The following is an 8,709-nucleotide window of genomic DNA, read 5'->3' as shown; positions in this document are numbered from 1 at the left end:
TTTCGTGTACTCCAATTATGGTACATTTAGGAGTGTATAGTCGTTTTTTGGGCTTTTAGACTTTGCTTAACAGAAGACTGCCGATGAGTTTTGCAGTAGCTTGACGTTGTGCGTAGATTTGCTTTCAGTGGGCATGAGTGCACTTTGCTGAAATTTCTGACCTTGAAAACGTTTGTTTTTTTCAGGCTCGAAGACTTAATACCAATCACAGTTGTTGTTGATGCATACTAGGCAGTACCTACGACAAGGATATAAACTTTTCCATCAATAAACAGAGCGACATGAAATACAATGATATATATTGATACACACTGCCATCAACAATACTAGATGAAAAAATACAACGACTATACAATACTAGACGGTGACAACCACAACTTAAAAGTGTACAACCACATACTTACAAGCAACAACTTATTTTTTGCATAATTATGCTTCTAACATCAACTACGATATACATTGAGATACATAATTATACAGTAAATATTTTGATACCTGCTTTCACTTGATCTATGCACCTTAAATTGAAATTTTTCCTTTACTGCCAAGTGCCTCATGACTTTGACTATCATTGCCTTGTCTTTATAAATTTGACCTTCTTCTACATCTATGTGTTGAGGGTCAGTTATTATTGTATTTTCATCAGATTATGTATCATTCCAGTCTTCTCCATCCCCAAACTCGATTATCTTAATTGTATCGCCATTGTATCTCTCCTCTACAACTGAGCTTTGTGCACATTCTAAGGAAATTACAGCAGAATTGGAATTGTAGCAGATCATGTCCATATCCTTTTCACTCGATGTTATACAAAGGGGATACATTGTAAATTCTGAGCTTTTTTTTATCTCAAGATATACACATACACCCATACTATTGTGTATCACTATTGGCGGAGAACTGTTTTGGACAGTGTATTTGATTTCAGTATCATTCAATGAAGTATCTATCATAAGTTGTTTCAAAATCATGTCTACAAAATCTTCAAAACTTATATTTGGAGTAACTATTACAGCATCTGCATTATAATCTACAAAGTTGTTGTCAACATTCCATCGGCCACCATACTGAATAAAAATTGGTAAATTTGCCATTGAAGTAGCTGAAATTAGGTCAAAACTCACTAATTCCTTGATTGATTTTGATTGCAGTTCATAGTTCCTTATACACAGAAATTGCAAAAGCTGTATCTACACAGAAATTGTGAAGGTATATAGTGAAATTGATCGATTTTGAGTGAAATTTGGAGCTCCTTTTGAGAATTTTTTGATAGAGAATGTCATGATTTACAGAGGTAGAGAATGTCATGATCTGTTAATTGATACGCTTGAAAAAACAGGAAAGGAAGGAAGATCTTTAGAGTGATTCTCGGATAGAAGAATCCTTCCTTATGTGTATATCTAATTTTGAGCTACTTTTGGTAAGTGTCTAATTTTGGTCTAGAGGTTTGTAAGTTTGTATTTAAATTGGCTATTTCTGTACTTTTTCCTTAAATGAAATCCAGTTTTATGGGGTTAGATCATTTAATTGGACTTTTACCAAATTGGCACATACATGTGGTGCAAGCCCAATGGCCCATTAGTCTAATTTGGAGAGAGTTCTGAAGATCAAGATTACTTGAATTAATTTCTCTACAAGATGCATTCAAGCATTCCATACAAACTTCAAGTATTAAATGATCAAGAACGTCAACAAAGCAAAACTTAATGCATTCAAGATCAAAATTATTTGTTCGTCACATTCGATCAACAATTAGCATTTGCGACAATCATCAAAGTGTTCGTGTCGAATGGATCAGGTTCACACTCAAATTCAAACTAAGCTTTATATGTCATGACCTGCCACATTATCATGCCACATAGGTGCCACTTGGCGTATATCTTTGCCATATGGAAAGCTTAACTAGGAAGGAGGCTAGAACTTGTAGGAAAGTTCTAGAGAAATATAGAGGTTTCCCTAGGAAGACCCTAGAATCCTATAGAATTGCTAGGAAAGTCCTTAGAAAATTCTAACTATATAGAATATTCTAGAGAAGGGACTTACTTATAAATATTAAGGATTTGTGTAACAATTAATATTTACTCACTAGCCCCTATGAGACTAGTATATAAAGGGGTCATTCGTTTGTAAAATCATCAAGCAAAACAATCAAGTTCTCTATAATACAAAGCTTCCTTTGGCAATTCTCTTGTGTTCTAACATTCCCTTAGCGATCTTGAGTGTGGTAAGGCTGGCTTAGCATAGCAAGTACGTGAGCAAGTTGTACAAGATCGTGAGCGAGTTGTCAAGTGTCGCATGTGCGCTTAGTTAATGACTAAGGACATGACAACGTGGTATCAGAGCAAAGGTTATGACTAAAGGAATAATAGAAAGAATACAAGAGATTGCTAGAAGGAAGCTTTGTGGGGGGGAACCGTGGTCGAAATTACCAAGGACGCGGTACTTCCAGAAGGGACCAATGTGAAGGTCCCTAAGCGAAAGCAATATGGCATTGCCCCGGACGCACGCGAAGTGGCAGACTTGTGAGCACGTAATATTTACCTGATGAAAATATACCTACAAAATCCACACAAAAAATCTTTCTAATTGTTTCTGATTTCATAGAACTTTAGGAATTCCTTTTTAATTATTTGCTTGCATTTAGTTGCATTTTTGTGCATATTTAATATTTTAAAATTAAGAAAAATACCAAAAAAATATTTAATTCTTCATGGCATGGCATTTTAGGTTTAAATGAATTTTTAGAACTTAATTGCATCATTAAATGAAAATCACGAAAAAAATACCTTAGTCATTTTATATTTTTAGCTTTGGGCTTTCAAATTAATAATTTTCTTTTATTGGTTTGCATTACTAAGGTAATTAATTAGCTAATTGATAGATAAAGTAGTAAGTAGGCTAATTTTTCAAAATAGGATTAATTTGGGAATATTGGGTGAAAGGGCTACAATTTAAATTTAAATAATTGGAAGAAAGAAGGAAAAAGGTTTTGTCTTTGAGCTTCAAATTGGACTGGGCCAAATCTAATTGGTCCAATTGTTTTAAGCACCCGCTCCAATCCCTCTCCAAACCAGCCCAACTCCAACAAACCCATTCGGTCCAGTCCCCCTTTTAATCCAAACGACCCCGTTTTTGTAACAGTCAATCCCCACCCTTCATCTCCTTAGATCCAACGATCCGGAACTAATAACCCCTTCCCCTTATAACCGTCCTAAGCCCCCCCCCCCCCCCCAACCCCTAAAGACCCTCCACTCTCCATATTCCTCATCCTCTCTCCAAACCCTAGGCGTCATAAATCCCCCACCTCCTTAACCGGCGGCCACCACTCCAAACCACCCCAAATCCTCACCCCCACAATCCCCACCTCCTACTTATCCCATATCCCCGTTTAATTTCCTCCAAAACACCCTAAGATTGCTCGATTTTCAGATCTAAAATCCCCAAAAAATCTAAACTTTGTTTTGTTCTTTATCTTCAGCAAGCAGAACTTATTTTGGCCTAAAACTTACATCGATCGATAGTTTTTTTTAGCAAGAACAATCAATTGATGTTGGTTTTGGCTCACTCTGAAGCCACCTGATTTAGGTCGAGTTGACCGGCTCGATGTTACATCTCATACTTTAATATTAGGATTAGTCGTAGTAAACCACATGAGCTTGAAGCGACTAAGACCATTCATGATGTTAAAAAGAATTTGTGACTGTGTTATTATAAGACCCCGTAAGTTTAACAACCTTGATATTGTTAGATACATTTTTATATGGTATTTTGAGTGGAACATTTTTGTAAAAAAAAAAAATTAAAAAATATGATTTTATATAATTATTAATATTATCACTTTCGAAATGCTTTAAATTATACACATATATATTATGAGAAAGGTTATGAGATTTTCTTTATTGTAAAGATAGAAATTATTTTTTTCACAAGAAAAGAAGGTTATCTTTTTACCATTTTAAGAATTAAGCATACGAAATTTGTACTCTTTATATGAGATTAGGAAAATTAGAAGTTGAGAAAATATGTGCATTTTTTTATATGAATGTTTTAATGAAATAATAGTGTATGTATTGATTTTATATTGTACCACCATGATAGTAAGATGTATAAAGTATGTTAAAAGTGAGTAGTATTTTAATAATTTGAGATAATTCTTAATTATGCGGATAATTGGTGGATAACTATAAGAATTGTCTTGTCGTGGGTCCATGACAACTAATGTAGTGTATGACTAATTGTAACTTAATGACTCATCTTCTTGGCTAAAAGAATTTGTAAGTGATTGGGAAGTCCGAGACAAAAACATCCATAAATATTCTTATACCCTTTCTAATTCTTCATCCACGTTACCAGAAGAGTTTGAGACATATACTATACACAAACACTTGGTCACTTCAATCATGGACCTAAAAGTTACTCCACTTTTAAGCAAAGATACATAATTAATTCTAAGTATTGGGGTGGTTCCAATTCAAGCTCTCTAATTTTTGCTTATCTTGGTGCTGAATCTTCCATTGATAATGATCCTCTTAATATTCGATTTCTCACTGATTTTGCCCCTCGTTTTAAGGCTCTTCTCGTTTACATGGAGATTAGCAGATTCAGTTAATCTTTAATATAGTGGACTCGGAGGAATTTTAGGGATACATGACAGAAGAAGGCCGAAAGGAATTGTTGATGATGTAAAGTATGGAGTGAATATTAGTCGGATAGGAAATAACGTGCTATGATATCAAGAATATCTTAAGGATTTTTCCCTACTTCGATCGAGGGTTACGTGTTTTTCGCAAAGACGTGTTTTAGAGGGATTGTTAAAGAGCACCGGCTTAGGTATGTTAAGGCTATCCCTTCCTTCTTTTTTGGCATGATCCATACGATACAACGGAACGAGGAGGCACGCAAGTTTCAGAAATGATTCTATTCTTAGAAGCACTAAGGTTGCCTATGTTCCTGATTCTCCATATGTCCTACTGCTATATTGTCTATTCATGGGTCTCATAACATTCCAAGAGATCATATTGACTTACTTAATTATGCATTGCTGTAACGATCCGACCCGTCATTACGGTAGTTACCGCCCCGTCTTTCCCGTTTTATGCTTCTATATGTTTCATTATATGTGTTTGGAGAATTTGAAGTAATTCGGATAGAGTTCGGTTGGAAATGAGACAATAAGTCTCTTTATGAGAAGGTTAGTTTGGAAAAGTCAACCGAATGTTGACTTATGAGTTAGAAGGCTCGAAATGGATTTCCGATGATTCGACTAGTTTTGGGGGATGATTTGTGACTTAGGAGCGCAATCGGAATTGAATTTGAAGGTCCGGTGTAGAATTAGGCTTGAATTGGCTAAGGTTGGATTTTGGCGAATTCCGGATGGTAGGTGAGATTTTGATCCGAGGGTCGGAATGGAATTCCGAGAGTTGCAGTAGCTCCGTTAGGTGATTTTGGATATGCGTGCAAAGTTTCAGATCGTTCGGAGGTGTTTAGGTCGGGTTTTAGATCAAATGCAAGTTTCGGAAGTTTTAGTTTAACTTAGGCTTGAATCCGTGGTAATTCGATGATTTTGGTGTTTATGATAGTGTTTTTATGTTACGAGCAAGTTTGAATGAAGTAATAGAACATATCTGTGCATTTGGTTGAGGTCCCGAGGGCCTCGGGGTGAATTCGGGTGGTTAAACGAGAGTTTTGAGGTGTAATTGCAGGTCGGATTTTCTGTCATCTGGTGTTTCCGCTTCTGCGGAAATGGACCGCAGAAGCGGTACCGCAGAAGCGGGTACGTGGTCGCAAAAGCGGTCGTGGCCGGCTAGGGAAATTCCGCAGATGCGGAAGGTGGCTCGCACCAGCGGGTCCGCATAAGCGGACAAGGTGCCGCAGAAGCGGTTTTGAAGGAACCGCAGAAGCGGACTTCGCGTCGCATAAGCGAAGTCCGGGCTTCTAAGTGAAAACCGAATAAGCGGAAATGTGGTCGCAGAAGTGGTCCCGCATAAGCGAAAGCGGGACCGCAGAAGCGAAAATCGCTGCGCGACAGAAGGGTTTTAAAATAATATTTCATCCGCGACCCTTTCATATTTTTCCTCCATTGTTGACGTTCTTAAGAGCTTTGAACAAGGAAATTCGAGGGTTTTTGACTGAGAATCACTTGGAGGTAAGTTCCTTGGCCTAAAAATTCGAATATATGGTAGAAATTACATGTAAATTGTAGAAAATTCATCAAAAACGGGTCAAGCTAGGGCTTGGAAAGCTGTGATGTAAAAATGGAATTTGGAGGGTCAAACGAGCTCCGATTTTGGTAAACTTTATATGAACGGACTCGTGGCGAGACGAGGAATCCGTTGGTGTGATTTTTGGAATTTTTCGAGAAGTGGGCCCGGGGCTCGGGTTTTACCAACTTCGTGAATTTTAGTACTTTTCGAGTATTTTTTATTGGGTTATGTTTCTTTAACCCATATTTATGTATTCGTTGTGATTTTGACTAGATTCGAAGCGCGAGGAGGTCGATACGAAAGGAAAAGGCATTGCGGACCATTCTACGGCCGGTTAGACGTGGCGGACGACCACCAGTGCCACCTAGAGGCCGTGGTCGCGGTAGAGGCAGGGCAGCAAGAACAGCACCTGCTGACCCACCAGTTGACCAGGCTCAGGGTCAGATTCCAGCACCAGTTGACCAGGCCCAGGGTCAGATTCCAGCACCAGTTGACCAGGCTCAGGGTCAAATTCCAGTTGTAGATGCTCCAGCAACACCTGTTCAGGCACCGGCAGTGCCCATCGTGATTCCTGGTCTCCAGGAGGCTTTCGCTCAGATCTTGTCCGTCTGCACTGGCCTGGCTCAAGCGGTTTCAGCTACTACAGCGGCGGCTACTTTTCAGACCAGGGGTGGTCATCAGACCACCGATGCTCGCACACCCGAGCAGGTTGTTCAGGGTTTACAGACACCTGGGGTAGCTCCAGCTCAGCCAGTTCAGCCAGCTGCACCAGTTGTAGCAGTTGTTCCAGTTGCGCCAGTCGCACCAGCTCCAGCTCATGTGGTTCCAGCTATGCCGGATGATGAGCAACGTCGGTTGGAGAGGTTCGGTAGGCTTCAGACTCCGACATTCAATGGTGTTGAGGGCGAAGATGCCCAGGGTTTTCTGGATAAGTGCCAGCGTATGCTTCGTACTGCGGGTATTCTGGAGTCTAGTGGAGTGGCTTTTACTACCTTCCAGTTCGCAGGGCCTGCATTTACTTGGTGGGAGGAGTTCGAGAGGCGTAGGCCTATTGGAGCAGCGCCCCTCACGTGGCAGCAGTTCTCTACGATATTCTTGGAAAAATATGTACCCCAGTCTCACAGGGAAGAGCTGCGTCGTCAGTTCGAGTGGTTGACTCAGGGAGGTATGACAGTGACTCAGTATGAGTTGAGGTTTACACAGCTAGCTCGGCATGCTACGTGGATGATCCCGACAGATCGCGAGAGGATCAGGAGGTTTGTGGATGGCCTCAACTATCCGATCCGCATATTGATGACTAGAGAAAGGGCTACAGCAGTTACATTTGAGGAGGTAGTTGATGCGGCTCGCCAGATTGAGACAGATCGTCGTCGGGAGCGTGAGGAGAGGGAGGCTAAGAGGCCTCGAGGTTCAGGTAGTTTCAGTGGTGCTCCGTCTAGGGGCCAGTTCCAGCGCAGCAGAGGTCGTTCCTTCAGACCTCCTCAGTCAGGTCGTTCAGAGTCCAGTGGGGCTTCGTCAGGCCGTGGTCATCAGGGTCATCAGCAGAGCCAGCCTGCACTGAGTGCCCTTCCAGCTCAGAGCTCTGCTCCTGCTTCTTCAGCCCAGGGTTCATCTGCAGCGAGGGGTTCCTATCAGTCCCCTTCTCCAGCTCCAGGTCGTTGCTACGAGTGCGGTGTGTTGGGTCATATAAGGAGACAGTGTCCCCGGTTCCGTAGTAGACAGTCTCAGCAGAGGGATCAGCCCTCATCTTCTGCTCCTGTTTCTTCAGCACCCACTCAGTCAGCTAGGAGTGGAGGTCAGGTAGCCAGAGGTCACCCCAGGGGTGAGGACCGTACTGGCGGTGGTCAGGCTCGATTCTATGCTCTTCCAGATAGGAGAGACGCCAGTGCATCAGATGCAGTCATCACAGGTATTATCTCAGTCTGCCACAGGGATGCCTCTGTCTTATTTGATCCCGGATCTACCTACTCCTATGTATCTTCATATTTTGCTCATCATTTGGGTACGACCCGTGGTTGTCTTGCCTTGCCTGTGCATGTATCTACCCCGGTGGGTGATACCGTTATTGTGGATCACGTATATCGATACTGTCTTGTTACTATTGGGGGTCTGGAGACCCGAGTTGACTTGTTATTATTGGGCATGGTGGATTTCGACGTGATTCTGGGTATGGATTGGTTATCTCCTTACCATGCTATTCTGGACTGTCATGCCAAGACAATTACGTTGGCTATCCCGGGTATTCCGAGGATCGAGTGGCGAGGCGTGACTGACTATGTACCCGACAGGGTGATTTCCTTCCTAAAAGCCCAACGGATGATTGGAAGGGTTGTTTGTCGTACTTGGCTTTCGTTAGAGATGTTGGAGCTGAGACTCCTAGTCTTGATTCGGTTCCCGTTGTGAGGGATTTCCCTGATGTGTTTCCAACGGACGTGCCGGGCATGCCGCCGGACATGGACATTGATTTCGGTATTGATCTGGTGCCGGGCACTCAGCCCATCTCTAT

This window comes from Nicotiana attenuata, unplaced genomic scaffold, assembly GCF_001879085.1.
Source record: "Nicotiana attenuata strain UT unplaced genomic scaffold, NIATTr2, whole genome shotgun sequence".
Taxonomy (NCBI): Eukaryota; Viridiplantae; Streptophyta; class Magnoliopsida; order Solanales; family Solanaceae; genus Nicotiana; species Nicotiana attenuata.
This window is presented reverse-complemented; position numbering follows the sequence as displayed.